This window comes from Lissotriton helveticus, chromosome 10, assembly GCF_964261635.1.
Source record: "Lissotriton helveticus chromosome 10, aLisHel1.1, whole genome shotgun sequence".
Classification (NCBI taxonomy): Eukaryota; Metazoa; Chordata; class Amphibia; order Caudata; family Salamandridae; genus Lissotriton; species Lissotriton helveticus.
The window spans coordinates 220,175,571-220,194,751 of NC_136071.1; the positions used below are offsets into that span (position 1 = coordinate 220,175,571).

Here is a 19,181-nt window from a genome sequence, read left to right on the forward strand (position 1 = left end):
ACTCTCCCTTCTGCTCCTTATGAGTCAGATGAGGACTCTTCTACAGACCAGGACAAAGCTAGAGAAACTCGCTCAATGTTATCTGCTGAACGTGCATCTCAGATTAGATCTGCTGCGCATAAAGCCGTTCGTAGTACTGCCACTGCTTCTGAATTTTTAGATAGTATAAAAGGTTGGCAGGAAAGGGAGCAGATATATTTTACTGCGGTATTAGCTGCAGAAGTTATTGAACGATTTAGGAAACATTTGGTAGAAATGGAGCCCGATGATGTAGCAGCTGATTGTAAACAATTACGTGACGGTCTTTTTGTCTTTTCCCAGGTGCCTGACACGATCAGACGCTTGGTTAAATTGCGCGTTGACGCAGCCCGTTTGCGAGAGGAGAAAAAGGCAGCAGACGCAGCTGCACCAACATCTCAGATCAGCATGGCACGCACTTCTACTCTTGAAACAGATTAGAATGTTTTAATTAATGTGAAACCCATGCGGGTAGCCGCTCCTTTATATATTCCTCCTAAAGTAGCGGGTACAAGTGATGATAAGACTTATGTAGATGCTCAAGGGTATTTTATTTATAATGGGGGTTACACTCCTTGGAATAGAGTAGGTGTTATGGCCCTTAAAAATGCATTGCCTGATCCGCGAAAGAATCCAGCAGCTTTTTATGAGGAAGTTGAGGGTGCAATTAGTTCTTGTACTGTGACTTTGCCTGATATTGATTTGTTTTTTGGACTAATATTACCGCCTCATATGTGGAGAACCGTGCGTAAAATTGACGACCGTGCGACATTTGGAGCATTATGGAAAGAATTAGAGCAGTTAGATGAAGACGGAGAACCTGCACAGAAACCGTGTCAGTTAATTTTAGATCTTCCGGCAGCTATATTAGTTAAGCTAAAGACGAATATTCCCCCTAAAAAGATAGATTGGACTGTATTAGCGTCGTGTAAGCAAAAGGCAGACGAATAGGTTTCAGATTTCTTTACACGCTTTGAAGAGGCAGTCCACGATTTTAGTGGCCAGTCATTGACAGACGACACGGGAGAGCATCTGTTTGTCGATAAATATGTCGCAAACCTTTTGCCAGGAATAGCTAGTCGCCAAAAGGCCAGTGAGAGTTCATGGACTACCTTTTCTCTGGTTTCTATCTTAACTATGGCTCAGTATTATGAGCGACAAGAATTAGAAGCTAAAAATAATGAGGATAAAAAGTCTAAAGAGTTGAAAACAAATGTTATGTTAGCTCAAGCTTATGGCCTACCTCCTAGAGGTAATGATAGAGGCGGACGTGGATCTTATGGTTTGTCTTTTTCTTCTTATGCTCATTCGAATTTGTTTGTTGATCAGTGTGCGTACTGCAAGAAATTTGGACATTGGCTTTCTGACTGTCCAGTACTGCGTGCTCAGCAGGGTTCACGTGGTCGGGGACAAATGAGAAATCATTCAGGATATTCAGGGCCTAGAGGAAGCATGAATGATCGCACTAAGTTTGATGCAAATACACGTGGGCAGGATGGGTCTAATGCTTTTGATAGAAGGAAATAATATCAAATGTCCGACTATGTGCCGTCTGATTTTCAAGATTCTGCCTATGCATAGGATTGCCTAGGATGGGGTAAGGAATCAGTTGAAGTTCCAGTAGATCAGAGGGGTCCCTATGTTACAGCACATGTTTTGGGTTCTATGGATCAGTTTCTGGTTGATACAGGAGCAACTCATAGCGCCTTGTCTAAACAATTGGTTCCAAGGGCTCCCCTGTCTGGCTTAACCATTACATCGATAGGTTTTGATGGAACACCTTGCCTTAGGCCATTGTCACAACCACTTGCATTCCATGTTGATAAGTTTACTGCTCCATGTCCGTTTTTGCTTTCTCCAAACACACCAGACAATATTGTGGGTCTTGACATGCTCAAATATTTTAGGGCTACGATACGCTGTTCGCCGGAAGGAGTATGGGTTATTTTAAATGACAACTACCCCATGATTGAGAGATCCTGTATTGTTAAAGAGGACATTGCATTAGCTTCACTCCCTAGTACCTTGTGGGCTACTTCAGACACGATGTAGGACAAATGGTTATTCCACCAGTGCATATTAGTGTTAAGGAGGGTGCTTCATTGCCAAGACTGCCTCCGTATAAAATTTCTCGAGAAGGAGAAGAAGCACTCACACGTATTGTACAAGATTTGATTAAGGTAGGGGTTGTGGAAGAAGTTCCTTACAATATTTGCAATAGTCCGATTCTTCCCATTTTGAAAAAAGATACTGACACTAGGATTTATAGATTTATCATCAATTTGAGAGAAGTCAACAAGATTGTAGTACCGCAGTACCCTGTAGTATGTGACATAACGACATTGCTTACCCTGGTCCCTCCAACAGCAACTACATTCTCAGTAATTGATTTGAAGAATGCTTTCTTCTCGATTCCTATTCATCCTGATAGCCGATATTTGTTCGGTTTCACATTGAATAATAAATCATACAGATTTTGTAGAGTTCCTCTAGGGTACACTGAGAGTCCGAGTATTTATAGTCAAGCCTTAAAACGACAACTCGTTTCCTTTACTTTGTCTGAAGGAGTGGCCCTCATACAATATGTCGATTACATCTTGTTGGCAGCTGATACACCTGAGCAGTGTGAAAAATGTACCTTGTCTTTGCTTTCTTTTCTTGCTACACACCATCATAAAGTGTCACGAAAGAAATTGCAATATTGTAGACCGAAGGTGACCTATTTAGGACACCTTCTGTCTAAGGAGGGGCGTGCACTTACACCAGATCGCATTCAAGCAATTTTAGACACTCCAGTACCTTCCACACAGAAAGATGTCCGTGCATTTATTGGTTTGACTTTGTTTTGTAGGCAATGGATATTGGACTTTTCACACATTGTTAAACCCCTGCTACCGCTTTTGACTAAAAACACTCCGATCCCCCTTCCATGGACAGATGAATGCCAAAATGCTTTTCGTCAGTTAAGACAAGCTCTTTGTTCTGCACCAGTGTTAGGCACACCAGATTATATGAAAGCTTTTACACTTTATGTACACGAGAAAGATGGGTGTGCATTGTCAGTTTTAGTACAGACACATGATGATAAGCAGCGCCCTTGTGCTTTTTTTTCTGCTGTTCTTGATCCTGTTGCTCGTGCATTGCCTGGATGCTTCCGTTCAGTTGCAGGAACAGCTGTGTCCATACGTCAGAGTGAAGGGATAGTTTTGTCACACAAACTGTTGGTGCTAGTACCCCATGCAGTAGATGCCCTTTTGAATCAGACCAAGACACAACATTTAACTAGTGCTCGCTTGACAGGATACGAATTGACACTGTTAGCACCTTATATTACCTTGAAGAGGTGCGCGACATTGAACCCAGCCACTTTCTTGCCATATCCTGCGACTTAGTCTCAGTCAAAGGACCCTCATTATTGTATATTCCTTACTGAGGAACAGACAAAGGGTCGCATCAATTTGCAAGATACGCCCCTTCCAGATGTAGATGGGGAACTGTGGGTTGATGGGTCCTGTCTGAAGTTACCAGATGGCACGACTTCAGCTGCTTATGCAATTACCACAATTGAGACAGTAGTGGAAACAGCTCGCATACCACAGAAGTCGGCTCAAGCAGCTGAACTAATAGCTGTGACACGAGCGTGTGAGCTTAGTACTGACTTGTGTGTGAACATTTACATGGATAGCCACTATGCTTCTGGAGTGGTTCATGATTTTGGCCTACTCTGGAAGGAAAGAGGCGTTCTTACATCCCACGGGATGCAGATAATGCACGGAGAATTAGTACATAACCTCTTGACTGCATTTACATAATCAAAGAAAGTTGCTATTATGAAGTGTAGCGCACACAAGAAAATCATTGACAAAATAGGACAAGGCAATGCCTTTGCAGATCGCGTAGCTCGTGAAAAAGCGATGCAACGAAGCAATACATCTATGTACATAGTAAAATCACAAGCTGAGCGTTGGCATGATGCTAGAGAGTAAGTATTGGATATAGAGAGATCTGCCTCTCTGGAAGAACTTGAGCAATGGTCTAAAGAAGGAATGTTAGACGATGAGGGTTGTTGGCGTAACAAAGAAATGAATAAATGGAAATTGCCTGCAGCCTATTTACAACCAATGGTTCAAATGGCACATGGGCTGGCACATGTTGGAGCTCTAGCAATAACTAAATTGCTTACGCAAGTTTGGGAGCATCCAGAAATTGCCAGCACAGCTTAAAGAGTGGTACAGTCTTGTTTGATCTGTTGGCAGTATAATCCCGGAAAAGGGACACGTACTCCTACAGGAGGGTTTGCTACACCAACCACACCTTTTGAAGTCTTGCAAATGGATTACATCCAACTTGAACGCTGCAATAATCTAAAATATGTCCTAGTGGTGGTATGTGCTTTTAGTAAATGAATAGAGGCATACCCTACAAAGGATAATACTGCTCTTACTACAGCAAAGGTGCTTCTGAAGGAATTTTTCCCTAGATATGGTGTTTGTAAGCTTTTGTCGAGTGACAATGGACCTCATTTTATTGGGCAATTTGTTGAGTATGTTCTGAAAGGATTAGGAATCAAACAGAAGTTCCGTACAGTCTTCCACCCACAATCAGCAGGATTAGTGGAAAGATACAATGCTACTTTAAAATTGAAGTTGGCAAAAATACTGGCTTCCACGTCCTTGAAGTGGCCAGATGCGTTACCCTTGGCATTATTATCCATAAGATCGGTGCCAGACTCACGATCTGGTCTCACCCCGTACGAAGTGGTCTTTGGGAGACCAATGAATATTTGGGGAGTTCCTAAGCCACGCCCCATACATGATGTTCCTTGTGTTCTGTTGAATGATTATTTGGCACAGTTAACCGACAGTTTGGTCTCTATTCATCAACAGGTTCGAGAAGCGCTTCCTGACAGATCTTCAGGTGAGGCCCACGAACTCCGTCCTGGTCACTATGTGTTGGTCAAGGTCTTTGACAGATCAAACAGCCTAGAACCGAGGTGGCGAGGTCCGGACAAAGAACTGGGTCCACAGCACGCACTGTAAGCGTGTGTCGCCTGCCTTGGTGGAACCTGCTGTGCTGGCCGACCATCGAGAGATTCTGGAGACGGAGAAAGGTCAAACTATCTCACCTGACGAATCTTCTGAAGTCTTCCCGGACCACACGATTCCTGGTGCATCGCTATACCATTTGAGACCGAGGAAATAATCTGCAGTGTTGAACGAGACTGGTTGAGCTACCGCCCTGGGTTAGTGAAACGGAGAGCGGCTGTGGCAAGGGGGGGGGGGGGGATCGGCCCTGCGTTAGTGTAGTGACACCCGTCTTGGCCCGTGGTGAAGAAATCATCGGCTGCCTAGGGAGAAGAGATCCAATGATTGTTTTCGACAAGTTTTTAGAAAGATCAATCATCACTGTTTCTAAAATGAATAACAAAAGAATAATTTGTGCTGTAGGGTTTGTTGTTGCCCTGGTGGTTATGGCAATAATCACCTTATTTGTTAAGAAAGTGGCTCCTGCTCGACAGCTTTTTGTTGCCACTACTCCAGCTCGAGTGGAACACCATTACTATACGCTTCCCTATCATGAGCAGAAACATCGACAATCTTATTTAAATAACACATTCATCCAGATGTTGCATCATACACACAATGCTATGAATGCTACCAACTGTTGGGTGTGTGGAATGATACCTGTACACTAAAGAAAGGAGGAACACCTTTTATTCCTCTACCGTTTTCCCATAATGGTTCTTGTCAAGCTTGGTATGCTCTTTTGTTTGCTTTCGGAAAGCCTTCAGTAGGAGGAATAATCTTTCGTCTGAATGAAGTATGCTACCAAGATGAAGATGGTTATCCTCAAGCCAAAGGGACTAAATGGGAATGGGAAGAGTACCAACCGGACAATATTTCAACACCATATGTCTTCACGAATATGAGGAACATTAAAGACAATGGAGCTTTTGTAATTTCTGTGACCAGAGCTAAAGCAGAACTATGTATAAGTAGTGCTGGGAGAATTCCAGTAGGACGGAGTGAATGTATTTTGACATTGATTATTGAAGGAGCTAACAACAGTAGTTTTACATCTTCACACAATTCGTATTTTGTATGTGGTAATAAAGGATACTATCAATTACCTGTTGGGTGGTCCGGGGTATATTACATATCATTGTTGTTACCACCTGTGTTCTTGCTCCCTCCATCATATCACCTGAATTTAAAGTTGTATAATGACATTTCCAAGAATAGATATAAACGAACAATAAGTACAGATGAAGTTGACCAGACAGATACCACTTTGCAACAATATGTCGATTTCAATTTGGGTTTGTTCTTCTTTGTGGGTGCTGCATTGAATAACAGAAAGATCAGAAGATTGACTCGTGTAGTGGAAGCTGTCACCAATCAGACAGTCATGGCACTTGGGAACATTACAGAAGAACTGCAAATTGCAAGAATTGTAGCACTCCAAAATAGGATGGTGCTTGATGTGATTTTGGCTGATCGAGGTGGTGCATGTCGCATCATCTGTAGTAGTTGCTGTGTGTTCATACCAGATCACTTACCATCAGTATATGATGCAATCTCAAAACTGCATAAGATTGCTGCAGAAATTTACCCAGAGACTGGTATATGGACATTTTCAAACTGGATATAGACACTCTTTTCTACTTGGGGCTGGAAACTACTGACTATTCTATGTATACTACTGGTGATACTATTTACATGCTGTACTTGTATACAATGTGGTACTATGCTTTGCTCCATGTGCATCACTGCTTGTACACCTGCCAAAAGAAATATTGCTAACATAAAAGCACAACAAATGTTAAATAATTAAATTACTGAGATGATGAACATCAATGTACAGGATGCATATCTAGATTACCCCAGATAAACGAATGTCTTCAGCTAATGCTGAAAGGGTCGTCTGTTGTAATTTAGCAGTGATTAGGTTAAGCATTAGCAGAAGACATCTTGTATTTAGAAACTATTTTGTCCGTTGTGTGGAATCTACTTTGTATTTCTGGGAGCCATTTTGTTTACCATGTGCTCACCATGTGCTCTATCCTACCTTCCTGTTAACTGCTCTTGAAATCTTCCTAGAGATGAGATATATTTAGCTTCTCCTGCTTCGCACATGCTCAGTTGAGCTTACAGCTGTCCTCAACTTGTAACTGTCACGATGTGTCCCCCAGAATTAGCTAACTGTTAGCTCCTCCCACTTGTTGCCTGTACACTTTCTGTATGACCTAATATGTACCTACAACCAGCATTCTGTACTTGTACCGCCTTCATTTGAGCCCTTGTGTGGTATTAAAGGACCAAGCTCCTTCCATTCAGTGTGCTACGTCATACACTACCGAAGAGTGTTGTGTGAATGTGGTTCCACCTCTTGATTCTTAATAAACTCTGTACTTTCTATTCCAGTTTCTGTACCAACTTCTCCCTATTGGTCTGAGGACTCTGTGCAGAGAAGGGCAAATCCCTTGCACTGGTAGGTCTTGCTGAGGCTCACCACCACAAATAGGACCCACTGAATACGGATTGTATTGATGTTAAAAGAAGCAGAAAACTTGCTTCTCTTTCTCTGGCAGCTTTTTGTCAATCTTCTTGACTAAGCCACTTCAGCCTCCTTCCGCTGACACTCATCCCCTATCTCTGCCATGAGCATCCCTCATATGAGGCATATTGCTCCCCACAATCACTTTTTTAGTGATTCACTGCTACTCTTGAATCCACACGCAGTCGAGAAGTGTGCCCGCCAACATGTTGTTGCTGTACACAGAGAAAAAGAACTGAGAGGACTCATTTTGAGTCCCACCACCTACCTCTCAGGAAAAAAAATGTTTATATGAAAGTTGGAGGATGCAGGCAATTGCGTCACACAGATGCAACGCCCGGGTTCTGCGAAGATAATCCAAGCACAGGGTTTGCCATGTGTTCCTCAATTTCAGAAAAAATCCTAATTGCAGCCTAGTTCACCAATTAGTGTCAACCACTGTAGGGTGTAGTAAGTACCCACTGCTCAGTAGTACTGAATAGTGATAAATGGACTGGAGGCCTTTCCTGAACTGGAAGATACTGTAAAATCAAGGACCACCCACTCTTTTGAATGCAGATGATGGCTACATTTTGTCAGACAAACACCTGTATCAGTCTGAAAGTGTGACTTCAGGAGGCAGAAGGGTTGTCCCCTAAGAAACATTTTAAAAATGATGCAAACTCATGCTTATACTGCAAAACCTTTCCGTTGCCAGAATAGCAAATGACCTTCTCCCAAGTTGACTCACTCTGCCGCAACCCTGCCGCCATAGGGACCGACCTTTCCACAGCCCTAGGATTTAGTCAGTGACCTGAAAAGTTACTCACCTGCCCCTTCCCTAATCCTCCTGATTCATTGACCTACGTTTTAATCAACAGATGTTAGTGACTGTCTTGAACTGTGAATCACTCAGACTTAGCAGTGCAAACTTTTCAGAGTGACTCACTGCCTCTGACTCACTCAGCCCCAGCACTCCAGCTCTTCCCACAGCACTGACCTCACTAATCCTGACTAAAGGTCTAACACTGCCAACCTACCTTTCAGCGCCTCCTGCCCATACACATATATCCTAATACCTTTCACAGCAAGCCACTTCATATACTTTTGAGTGCTGCCTCCCAAAATGTACGCTTATTTCTCAAACTGTTTTTCATTTTTTAACATTTAATGATTTTCCACAATTTTTTTCAAATCCATTATCTTATACACATTTTTTTTAAACACCTCTTTCCTAAGCAACAATTTTAATATTTAAGATTTTCCTACAATTGCAAATTTAAAGCCATATGCTTGACATGTTTGGCATTAAAAACTCCTTTTAGACGATGCCTAGTAGACTTATGGAAAGTGTAACTTATTTAGTCTGTCCAGGAATTGTAGTAGATAGAACTTTAAATTATGGATCTTGTATTTCTACTTTTCACGTAATAAGTTTGGACCTAAAATTGTCTACATACGTGGTTATCAAGTCGGTACTGGTTGATGGTGGCACACATGCCCCTCCTCTTTAACACAATACGCTCAGACATTTGGCTGCGATTGAAGGAGATAAAAGGCAGGCAAACCCTGAAAACTCCAGGCACAGTTTCAGCCCTGCCTAGCATGGATCACCAAACCATAATCACTTTAAAGATTACTTAAGCATTTCAAAATTACTTATTGCCATTGAAATGATCCAGTACTAAGGGTCAGATGTATCAAACAGTTTTCCGGTCGCCAATCGGGCCGTTTGCAACCGGAAAAGCATTATTGTATGTAACATTCCCAACTTGTGATTCAGTAACAAGTTACTGAATCGCAGTTTGGAATTGCGAATACATACCGATTCGGTATTAGGAAGGGATGTGTTTAGGATGTCTCTTCCTAATACCAAATTGCAGTGGTATGTAAGAATGTTTAACAACAGAAATTCGGTTGCTAAACGTTCACATTTAACCACCTACTTCAAGTAGGTGGTAACCTATTCACAAAGGGGAAGGGGTACCCCCTTTGTGAATGTTCTTAAAAAGGTTTTTTAAGAGCAGGCAGTGGTCCAATGGACGACTGCTTACTCCTAAAAATTGAAATGAAAACTTTTCATTTTTCTTTTCTAAATGCATCCTTTAAGGAAAACGGGTGCATTAAAGAAACAATTATTGCTTTACTTAAAAGCAATCACAGACATGGTAGTCTGCTGACTGGGTCCGGAGCTAAGGGTAGGATGAACGCAAGTCGTCTGCCTCCTGAACTTTAGAGCAACGACGTGCTCTGCCTCCCCCGTCAGCCCTAGGCTCCTGTATTAGGGGTCTACTATACCTCAGTACAAGCCTACTAGGGTACCCCTACTGTGTCAGGTTACTAGTCAGTAAATACTGTAGAACCAGACACTGGTGCACCATTTACACTTTAGTTTCTGATGAAGTGCCACTTGACCCGTTAGGGGCTAATGGGGCACGAAACATGTTGACTAACTTCACTTTGGCAGCACTTTAGGAACATTAAATCCACATAGGGCACCCTCAAGCTACCTAGACAATAAAATTAGACCAGAGTCGGACTGCTCGTGACCTATTTTATTTCACTTACCTGTGCACGACCCAGCCCTCACACCCACATGCACCCAACGGCTTCTTCAAAAGATCTCCCTCAAAGAGCCTCATTTACGGGAGGCCATCAGGCATTGCAGCGCCGGCCTGACAAGGAGCAAGGCCCAATGATGAAGCATGACAGCCTCCGGGGTGTGTGAGGGCATCACGAAGAAAGACCTCCCTTTCCCCACAAGTTCAGGTAGGAACTGCATACCCCTCTCATACACAGTCTGCTGACCCCAGCAGGCCGCCATCCCTGTGATTTTAGCTATTCTTTACGGGTCGCAAACTGTGACCTACCTCATTAATATTCATGATGTAGGTTGACTTGGGGGATACTGTAAATCACTAAATGAAACTCTGATTTTCCTACATTAGAAATAGCGATTTCCTAATTGCGATTCGCAGAGAATCGCAATTAGGTAATATCTAATCCCAATAATGATGAATCTGGCTCTAAATGTGCTAATCATGGTAACTTCTCATTTGTTTCCTAATCACTTTTTTAGCTTTGTTATCCATTTAGGGGTGGTAAGTTAAGGTGGAGATACCGATTCCGGGTGATGTCTCCATTCCAAATACTGGCCTTTCTGACTTTCTGGGCTCTGAATTGGGGGAAGCATGCAGGACCCACATTTCCAATTTAGCATGCTCCTGTGATCAGGCAGGGCAGTATGCTACAGGGAATACTGCATGGTCTGACCACGAATAATGCCCTAGGTGTGGAAAAAAATCCATGTAAGTTACAATAAATAAAATTGACGTCTGAATGTTTTTCTGCATTTATGTGAAACTATTGTATTTGTTCAAGCAGTATACGGGCTTCTTTAGAGGGATACTAAAAACACAACATGATCACGAATATCATTAGCACATCATAAATAACTTTTTTATCAGTATGATAGCAGAATACCAATGTTGGAATATCATCCGACATAAATATTGGTCCAGATTCATAAACTTGTAGTACGTGAAGTAGTACTACAGTATCACTACTTCTTTCAACTAAATGCAATTCACAAACCTACCAGGGTCACAGGGGGGGGGGGTCGCAAGGGAAAAAACTTTAAAAAGTCCTCATTTTGTGCTCTGTCTTAACTACTTGTCTTTGGAGAGTGATAAGTCCCATGGTAAATACCATGAGGCACTGTAGCTTTTTTTTCCTTTAGCCTCAGTTATTAGCTATTGGGTGGAGGGAAGTTGTTCTTATGGATAAGTTAAAAATTCTTTCTTGGAATATTAACGGCTTACGTACCAGCCCAAGAAAGTGGAAGATAATGCAATATCTTCGAGACTCAGACACTCAGGTTCTTGTATTACAAGAGACCCATCTCACGGATACTGAGATCCTGTCCGATCTTAAAAAAAATAGATGGGTCGACTTTTGTGTGTCTACCACACAATCTTCAAGTACTAGAGGGGTTGCGATTATTTTTAAAAAATCTCTAAAAGCAAGGTTAATCGATAAATTGGTAGACCCGGGGGGTAGGTGGGTTATAGTCTTGGTAGTTGTTGCGGGGGCCCCTGTTACTATAGTGGGTTACTATGGGCCCAATCAAGACGACCCTTCAGTTTTGGGTTCGGTGTTTTCCCAACTACTCTCCTTCCCAGAGCCGACTGTTCTGGCAGGAGATTTCAATATAGTCTTAGACCCCAAACTAGATAAGTCCTCAACTAATGGATCGATAAAACCCTCTAAAACTAGAGCCTTCTTACTTGACAAAATGAAGGAGTTTGGCTATGTTGATATATGGAGATTAAGATCTGGGCTCCAGCAAGGCATTTCATTCCGCAACTATAAATATCATCATCAGTCACGAATTGATTACATCCTGATCAGCCAGCAGTTAGTTAACTCAGTGCAAAATATTTTTCATCTTCCTTTCCATCTATCAGATCATGCGGCCATTTGTTTGGAACTGGGGGGGTTGTTAAAAAACCCGCCGAGAATTTGGTCGTTTGATCGTTCATTACTTGTGGCTCCTGACGATATTACCTTTTTAAAAACTGAAGCACAAAGTTTTTTTAGAAAACAACATCGGGTCCGCCTCGCCAAGTTGTGTCTGGGACGCATTTAAAGCCTTTTTGCGAGGCCTAATAACCAACAAGGCCTCATATAAAAAGAAGATTTACAGAGAAGTGGTCTCCTCTCTGGAATCCGACATGGCTAAGGTTCAAGAGAATATCTCGCTACATCCTTTTGCTTCCCCGGAAATCTTGAAAGATTGGCAAAATAAGCTACTCACTTTAAAAGGGGAACTGGGCTCAATCTTGAATGCCAGGGTGCTCCAGAGATGGGAGGCTAGTAAGCTGGCCCATTTTCAATATGGAGAAGGGGCTGGGAAGCTCTTAGCCTGGAAGGTTAACACTGATCAAGTCAGAAACAACATAGATCAAATAAAGGTAGATGGTGTGACATATTCGGCTGATGACGATATCAGGAGAGCCTTCCGTGATTTTTTTAAGAACATCTATCACGAAGATAAGCTCATTGAGGCAAGGCAAGTTGACGACTGGCTAAGGAAAGTGTCCCTCCCCTCCCTTTCGTCTGAACAGAGGGCTACCTTAGATAAATCTATTTCAGAGGAAGAGGTTAGAAGTGCCATCTCTAACAGTAAGAAGGGCAAGGCATCCGGACCCGATGGCCTCCCCTCTGAGATCTATTTGGCCCTGCTGCCAACAATAGTTCCCTTTTTAACACTGTTGTTTAACCAGATTTTCCAAGTAGGGCTGTCTCCCCCTAATTCTTGGAATGACACTTCTATTACTTTGATTCTGAATCCAGGTAAATCAGCAGCTAGTTGTGGTTCATACAGACCGATTTCCATCTTAAATGCTGATTACAAGCTTTTTACATCTGTGCTAGCCAGTAGATTGGGGGTGGTGGCACCGTCTATTTTGCATTATGACCAGCGGGGTTTTGTGAGGGGTCGCCAGCTCTTTGAGCTCACCTATGATCTTATGGGAGCTATTGATATGGCGACTAGGGACTCCCTTCCCCTTGCCATTATCACGTTGGATGCTGCCAAGGCCTTCGACAGGGTGAATTGGACATTCCTGTCGGGGGTCTTGGGCAAATTCAACATCGGGGAGGGTTTTTGTAGGGCAGTGAGTCTGCTCTATCGGAACCCCACGGCCTCTTTACTGGTCAATGGAGAATTATCAGACCCATTTAACATCACTCGGGGTACCCGGCAGGGCTGCCCCCTCTCCCCTCTCCTATTTGATTTATATATAGAACCCTTTGCCCAACGGCTGAGGGATGACTGTAACATCAAGTCTTTTTCATATAGGGGATGGGAGAGGAAAGTAGCCCTGTACGCGGATGATATTCTCATTTTCTCTTCAGATCTGCGCACTGCCCTCCCTTCTGTGATCGCCTTGGCCCATGATTATGGTGTGATATTTGGTTATCAAATCAATCCGTCTAAGACGGAAATGATGCAGTGGAATGATCCTGAGCCAGTGGCAGGGGCCCAGGTGAGCCGCTCTATGCGATATCTCGGTCTCACTATTGTCCAAGATATAGATAAAATCGCAATGTTGAATTTTACTACAGTAGCGAGAGATTGTAGAAGACTTATGAGATCTTGGTCTTCACTCCCCTTTACCATTCTGGGTAGAGTTAACCTTGTTAAAATGTCTATTTTACCGAAAATCTCTTTTTTGTTTAATACTGTTCCGTTGTATTTTGAGCCCTCCACTATAGCTAAACTTCAAGGAGACATTAGTTCTTTTATTTGGAATGATCGCATACCCCGGATAGCATGGAAGAAAATCAGGCGCCGGAGGGAAAAGGGAGGTCTTGCAGCTCCTGACTTGCAATTATATGCGTGGGCTTTTCAATTTTCCCACGCTAGGATGCTGCTTAAAACGCCTACGAACTTGGGAATTGGTAGCATGTTTGCTGCATTACTTAGAGGAGAGGGGGTAGGCCAGCAGGGTTTTTTGTTTAAATTTGGGGACCCTAAATTTTTTTAAAAAGTGAAGCTGAAGATCTTGCTGGGAATGATAAAAACGTGGGTTAAACTAAGAGGTGCCATAAAGGTGGGCTACTTTGCAGGCAGGTCACCTATGTGGGACTCCCCGGGATGTCCGGCATGGCTTCTGGATAGCCTAGCGACACCGTTGAGAGAGGCCGGTCTGGAGGTCTGGGGGGACCTTTTTATAGAAGGCTCTTTGCTCCCTTGGGACTCTTTATTAGCTAGAATAGGGCCGGGTCTTTCTAGATTTAAATATCTACAGATTGCGAGCTGGGCAAACTCGCAGAGCTCTGTCAGGGGTAGATATCAACTGGGAGGAGATAGCAGTTTAGTGGCCTTGATGCTTGATAAACCACCCGCAAGTAAAGAGATCTCAGTCTGGTATAACTTATTATTAGAATAAGTCGACGGCGAATTTACATTACCAGCTACGCTATGGAACTCCTCTTTTATTGGTCAGGACCTTGAGAATCTGTGGCATTCCTCCTTTAAGATCATGTGGGACATTGTGAAACCGGCTTGGCTCCGCAGGAACCATCGTTTTACCCTACATAGGGCATACTATTCACCACAGCGGTTATCGAAATTTTCAACTGACTCTCATGTGGTGTGTCCTAAGTGTGGCTTGTTGGCAGCCTCCGACATACATATGTTCTTCGAATGTCCATTGCTGCTCCCCTATTGGAATTCGATTAGCGCACAGCTGACTATATCCTTGGGCTTTCAGATCTCGATCGATGCAATGCTTGCAATTTTTGGAACATCAACAGAGGTTCGAGGCCCCGCTAAAAATCTTCTTTTTTATTGTATATTGTTGGCCAGAAGAGAAATTTGTAGGAAATGGAAGGCCCCAGTATCTCCTACATTGTTAGACAGGCGCATCTCAGTACTGCAAACTTCTAAAGTTGATCTAGCAAGATCTGGTAACCCTGATAAACGTAATTTTTGGTCCCTTTTGAATTGGGGTTAGTTGGCATCCGATGGTGTGTTTTTTTTTCCCACTGTCCTATGATTAAGCTGCTTGGTCTGTTCCTTTTCCTCAATATACCCAGTAATACGGTCTCCCCACTTGTAAAGGGTATTGAACTGCAGCAACAGCTCCCTTTTATGGTCATCAAACTGTGGCGCTTCTTGGCGGAGTCTGAATATACTGTGTGTCCACACTGACTTTGTTGGTTGCCGGCACTTCCAGTTTATCTGTGACAGTGTATTCTTCTCTCCTAGTGCTTCTATGCGATATACCAAGGGCAAAATGAGGACAAAAAATAAAAATAAAAAACCTACCAGTGTAAATCTCCAAACCCATCTCTTCTACCTTTTCTATCTGGAGATCCTCACACATGTACGTTTACTATATAGGGGTTGATTACAATGCCGAAGGAAATGACTCTGTCCCTCGGTCGGAGCCGTTCCTATGGCATCGTAATAGTCTGTTCGGATTCTTTTCCGACCGACTCATTTGGATGCAGTTGGTTGGAAAAGAATCTGAACCGGATTTCTAAATGGTGTCTGATGGGCTCGGAGTGCCCGTCTGCCATTCAGAAGGCCTCCTGTAATGCCAAGGGCAGCTCTTTCTGCCCCAGGGATTACAATGTCGGATTCCTACAGTCTTTCTGTGCTGGCCTTTCCGACACAGAAAGGCTGTTGTAAGTCAACTTTGGGGGCCCCCAGCATGGCCCCCAATAGGTGCACGGCCTCCGGATTCCATTCGGAATGCATGCTACCATTGTAAAAAATAGGACTGCAACCAAACAGTGTTTGGTTGCATCCTAATTGCTGGTTTTGGACCGCCGACAGGAGGTCTCTCGGTCCCACAACCTTAATCGATGTCCGAAATCGCCCCATAGTGGTGAATGTGGGAGGGACCAGGGGATGAGTTGTAAAAAGCGACATACTTTCTACTAGATGCTAGGGGTTTAGGGCGGAGTAAGGAGGGGTTTACAGTGGCTAAAGTAGAGGTTTAGGGAAAGACAGACACACATCCTCAAAATAGTAAGCCCATTGCTGGTAACAAACTGTACTTCTAAAGTTAGAGCTAATACTGCCAAAAAGGACCGAGCACAGTAGTAAATTTAACCTAGCTCAGAGCTGGAGTAAGTCCAGCTCTACACATGGCCAAGAACTGGTGCTGTAACACCCTCCCATAAAAAAAATAGAAGTAGAGACTTAAATAATACCCCAAAGTATTTGAATTAGCTAAAAATATAAATACATTTAGTTTTGTGTTAATTACGTTCCCCAGTCCTCCTTTTAAATTATATATGAAGTACATTGAAATAAATAATAAATTAATTATATTTAGTTATATTTTATTTATAATTTGTTTTTTTAGTACTAACATACTCTAAAATACTGTAATAAAATTTAAACAAATATCATGTTTTTGAAATGTCCCCAGATCACATCTTTATTTTATATATATTTAAGTAATAAAAAATGCAGTTTTTTATTTAAGTTTAAACTCCGAGACCCAACCCTAAATCCTAATAGCCCATTAGTACCCCTACAGTACACATCCCTGAACCCCAAAAAACCCTTACTACCCATAAACACGACTCAGCCCTGAGTTTAAAAGCCCCTTTCTACTCCTGAAACCAACCCATCTCTGGAACCTAAAAAAACCTTTCCAACCATTTTACTACATGCATCACTGAATCCTTAAAACCCCCTACTACTCTTTTACCCACCCATCCCTGAAACCTAAAAAACCCTAACTACCATCATAAATAACCAATTGCTGAAATCTAAAGAAACATTATTACTCCTATACACTACCCACCCATCCTTACATCCTTAAATGCGATGTTGAGGCACTGCATTGTAATTTACCTTTTTGTTACTTACCTTCCTTTAGTGGTACATTTGGTGTTGTAAATGTATTGTAGTGGTCCCTCATTGTAGTGAAAGTAGTGTAATGTTGTAAAACCGTCCCCATGCTTAAGAAGACATAAAGAATATGTATGCACATATGTAATGTGAAGGTCTCATGTCTGAGTGCGGCCTGGAATTACAGAAATTAAATAGAATGATTACAAATCCTGTAGATAGCATGACAACAAGGTATTGTACATCTGGATAATCTGACTGCAACATTTCTCTCTTACAGTAAAGATCTATTTTGATACAGACTGCCTTTTTTAAGCCACCCCATAGGTGGTTGGCTAGCCTCTGTACTGTATGCTATTCACAGGTAAATTTGAATCAAAATAAATTCATTGTGCTTTAACTTTGCACTGATATTGCTCTGCTTCAGCACTTTCTGTCAGGTGAAATATTGCTTGGCTATCTTCAGCATAATTATGAAAGCTGGAATTCAGGTTCAATATCAGATCATGTAAAGGTTGTATGTATATGCTTTATTATAGTGGAGAACAACTAGACCATTCTGTTTTTTCAAACTGAACACTTTTTTAAGTGAATCCAGCAGAAATTGTCACATTCTGACACTTAAGAAAGGACTCAAACCATTTCAGTATTGTGTCAGACACTTTGATCCACTCCTGTAGTCTGTGCAACTAAATAGTGTGATCAAGAATGCCGAAAGCTGCGGATATATCTAGCAGCATAAGAAGTCCTGGGTCTCCTTTGCCAGATATTTTTAGAATAGAGGACTGGATATCTAACTATATTATCTTCGTAATGCCTATAGGATTAAGCCAAATTGCAAAATCCTAAACACGTCCATACTTTCAAATGATGTTGCAATTGAATGGCCGCATTTTTAACATTAGTTTTAACAATAAAATTAAAATTTTGAATTGTCCCTGTAGCTGTTTAGTACCATGCCATCATAGGGGCCGATTAGGATGGCGGACGGAAAGCGTCCGGACCGCCAGTCTCGCGGGAAATGACCGTCCGACCGCACTGTGGGGAAAGCGGAGGTGCTATTAGGATTCCCCTCCAGCAAAACCCGACCACGGCGGACAGATGTCTCCAAAGACCGCCGACTGCGGACGGAACCGTAGAAAAACCGACCGCCGCAGACGGAGTGGCCGGGTCCATGGCGGTCGGGTCCGTGCAGTGGGTCTCGTGGCAATGCTTTCCCTCTCCATTGTGGTGCTTCCGCCATCTATGAGATGGAGGTGTTTCCGCTGCGGTGTTCTGGTTTGTTGGCACCAACCTTAGAGATTTCGATATTCAATCTGAAACCATGAAACAAAAATTCCTCCACAGAGGATACCCTCGTCGCTTGGTCAGAGAGGCCTACAAAAGAGCCAGGTTCTATGACCGAGATGCACTCCTTAATTCACAAAAACAGAAAACAGACCCCAAATTAGTATGTGTAACCAAACACTCAACATTAGACTCAACTGTCAGACAAATAATCAATTCAAACTGGCATTTATTGAACTTAAACAACAACCAACAAAAGATAGCTAAACCGATGTATGCACATAGGCGAAATACAAATTTGAAGGACCAAATTGTCCGATCTCGTTTTTCCAAAAAAAACAGAGAAACCACCTTTCCTACAGAGGTCTTTTGAAAGTACAAATGCAGTAAAAGGCACCTCCCTCTGCGGCTCTTGCAAGTCATGCAACAGTATTCTCACTGGAGAAGTCATGACATTTAACAACATTAAAATCAAAGCTAAAGAATTATGGACATGCAACACGCAAAATATTGTCTATTTAATTACATGCCCTTGTAATCTGGGATATGTAGGAGAGACAGCAAGAGCCGTGAAAACCCAACTAACTGAACACAGATCAGCAATTAAAACTAGGAAACTGACAGCGCCACTGGTAAATCATTTTGTGGAACATAGACACGCCCCCGAGGAACTGAAGTGGCGTATTCTAGAAAAGATTCATATACCAAACGACAAAGGAGGTGAAAAAATAAGGAAAAAGAGGGAGGTATTTTGGATCTTTACCCTTGGCACATTTGAACATGGTTTGAACCAAGATTTGCCCTGGGAAAATGCCATAACTTAAAAAATAAATAACTGTATAGCAAGTCTAAAGTGTAACAACTGTGTAGCAAGTCTAAATCATAGACAGGAACTTGTAAGCAAGACAAAAGAAACATAAGAGAATACATTTAGATATAATATATTCTACATGAATACAAT

General features: G+C 42.4%; 1 pseudogene across 1 annotated transcript in view; it reads right to left on the bottom strand.

Annotated features, from left to right (window-relative positions):
• LOC144785123 (melanin-concentrating hormone receptor 1 pseudogene) overlaps positions 1-19,181 on the bottom strand; it is a 49,218-nt pseudogene that overhangs the window by 11,339 nt on the left and 18,698 nt on the right. The gene's annotated exons all lie outside the window — the stretch shown is intronic.